The sequence below is a fragment of the Arachis duranensis genome, chromosome 7, assembly GCF_000817695.3.
Source record: "Arachis duranensis cultivar V14167 chromosome 7, aradu.V14167.gnm2.J7QH, whole genome shotgun sequence".
Lineage (NCBI taxonomy): Eukaryota > Viridiplantae > Streptophyta > Magnoliopsida > Fabales > Fabaceae > Arachis > Arachis duranensis.
This window is the reverse complement of record NC_029778.3, coordinates 15,252,322-15,255,392: the sequence shown is the minus strand read 5'-3', so window position 1 is coordinate 15,255,392 and position 3,071 is coordinate 15,252,322.

The following is a 3,071-nucleotide window of genomic DNA, read 5'->3' as shown; positions in this document are numbered from 1 at the left end:
TTATTTTAAAATTTTACAAAAAAAAACTTTAAATTTAATACTCACTTCTTTCACTATAAATATAATTTTTAAATATATATTATATAATATCTTGACGATACAGATAAGATAAGATAAGAAAGGGTATAGTAGAATATATCCTGAATTTTGCACTGTACTCTACTTTACTCATAGGGTGGAAACAGGTCAGGCCAGGTCAGGCCAGGTTTTATTCTTAACAGGCCAGGCCTGTAATAGAGTATATTGGCCTTAGCCTAGCCTGTAGCCTGATATAGGCTTTTTAATAAGTATTGAGTCTGGCCTGTTGTTAAATTTGGCCTGGCCTGAAACCTGTCAATAGACCTGTTTTTTTTCTTAATAATAATTAAATTTAAGATATAATTTAATTTTTAAAATTATAAAATATAAAATAATAAATTTATAAATAATATTGATACAAAATAAAGACAAAATATCAATAAATACAAAATACACATATATAATTAAAGAGACAAATGGCTGAGTGGATAAAGGTATTGTTATAAGATAGAAGACTCAAGTTTAAATCCTTCTAATAGCATTTTTACTAATATAATAAAACTCTATATATATATATTTGCAGGCTCAGGCCGGCCTGACAGGCTCCTGACAAGCCGCCTGGCCTATCGGGTTGGTATGTAACCTTACTCAATTGGGTAAGGTATATATTGCCATTGTCACACAAATAACAACTTTTAGAATTTTTCTATAGAATTTTGATAAATAGAGAGCAGTTGATAAATGTTATATAGAAATTCAAAAGATAATAAGTGTGTGTTTGGATTACAGTTTGTGAATGGGAGTTTGCATAAAATTGATTTTGCAAACTTAATTTTGGTCAAAAGTAGGTTTGTGTTAAAGTGATTTATGTTTGGTAATTTTTGTATCAAAATGGATTATAATAAAATAAATGTTGTTTGGCTTATACCATTCAAAATCACTTTTAGATAAAAAAATTACTAAAATGGACATCAACTTAGATTTTTTTTATATTATCCTATTGTTTTAATTTAGATATTTAAATAGATTTTATTAGTTAATTTTATAATAAAATTAATATTTACTTACTAAAATAAAAATAACATATAAAAATAGACAAAATATTTTTTTAAATAAAAATAAAAATTATATATTTTAGATATATATATATTGTTACGGTGGGTAACCGGAGATTAATACGACGGATGGCGTTTGGCGGCCCAAGTGTATGATGGAGGAGAACTCCGGAAAGGTCCGCAACTCGGGAGACTCCGTCCGACTTGTGCTCGCGCGTGAATGGGGGGTGGTACCTGCAAAGACACTCCGATGCCTAAGTTAGCAAGAGTGTGAGCAGGTCTAGAGAGTATAATCTAAAAATTCTTAATGATCTTTTTATATAATATATTTTTAGTATTTTTAGTACTTTTTTTTAGTATGTTATAATTTTTTATTATTATTATTATTTACAGTTAATTTTTTTATTTAATTTACTTTACCTAATAGAATTAATAAATCATATTATAGAAAGATAATAACAAACATAATACATAAAAATCACGATTATAAAAGTGTATAATGTCAAACAAATAGGTAAAAAAATAAAAATAATAAATAATAGAAAATTAGAGCTCATATAAATAGAAATAACAAGAATTTTATAAATAATACAATAACATTTACAAAGGATAAAGTTGGTAAAAAGTAAATAAAAGGTTAGTATCTATGGCTAAAAGCCCGTTAAGAAAACGCAGAAGATAAAAATAGTTGCTTCTTGTAAACGCTGGTTTTGGCAGCAAAATCACTTCTGCGTTCATGAGAAAAAAATTTGCCAAACCAAAAGTTGAAACTTTCAAAAAATTTAAACGTGCTTCTTCCCTTCCAACGAGTTTCCCAAACACACCCTAAATGTTTCATTGTCCAAAACTATATCATTTTTGTAATAACGTGGAAGTAACCAACAAAATACATGAGCAACTTCGTTTCATTTTGTATTATCCATGAACGGAAGAATATACATATTCACTATTTGTTATTGTAAATGACCTAATTGATACTTATTTTTTTCAAAAACTAATTAGTGTAAGGTCAAATCTTTGAAGATCTAATTGTCATTTTATTTTAATATATAAATAAAAAAGGTTTTAAAAAATCAATCTAGATCAAACCAATAAGTCTAAAAATTTAAAGGTTTAAAGATTTAACCGAATTTAGCAAAAAAAACTTAGCCAAAGACAAGAAAAACTGTGGCGATAACACATTAACAACGAATGAATATCTGTAGCTAACAAAAGCAACATATTTTCATTTAGTCACAATTTTTGGTCTGTTAGAGATACTTTTGTGATCCGTGAAAATATTTGAATAGCCACAATTTTTACACTATTATTGACACTCTAAACCGTGGCTAAATGACAACAATGTAACAAAAAATATAATTTTAGCTGGCCGGATTTTGTCTGTGACAAAATAAAAATATGTACGAAAAATATTTAACAGGCCAGATTTTTTTCACATTTTTTCCGTGACCAATATTGATGGGCTATTTAACAATACATAAATCTGTGGATAAAATTTTTTTTTTATTAAAAAAATTCTCAACCATAGTTACCAATTGAATAGTTTTTTTACATTCTTATTCCATGTAGTTCTTTCTATAAATAACGGTAAAGAATATGCATTGTTCATATAAATAGTTAAAAAATAAAATAAACTAAATTTTATAATTCTATACGATAAAAATAAAATTATTTCTAATAATAATGTAAACTAGATATAAATTAAAATTAAAATAACAAGATATGAGGTGCATCAATTCGACTAAGTGTGTGGCACATGATCAGAGAAAGTAGGTACTTCATTACCGTATTTCTGTCGTAGAAATATGTGGAAAGTTGCCGTTTAATCTTTAACTTCTTGAAGTTGTCTCTCTAAATATGTCGCACTGCTAGAACCTCCGCAATTTGCAACTCCAAAGATGACTTACTAAAATCACTGGCACATGTAGCATTACTAAAATCAACTTATCATTCTCAGGACCCATACTTTTTGAATGAATACATCTAAATGAGCCAAAA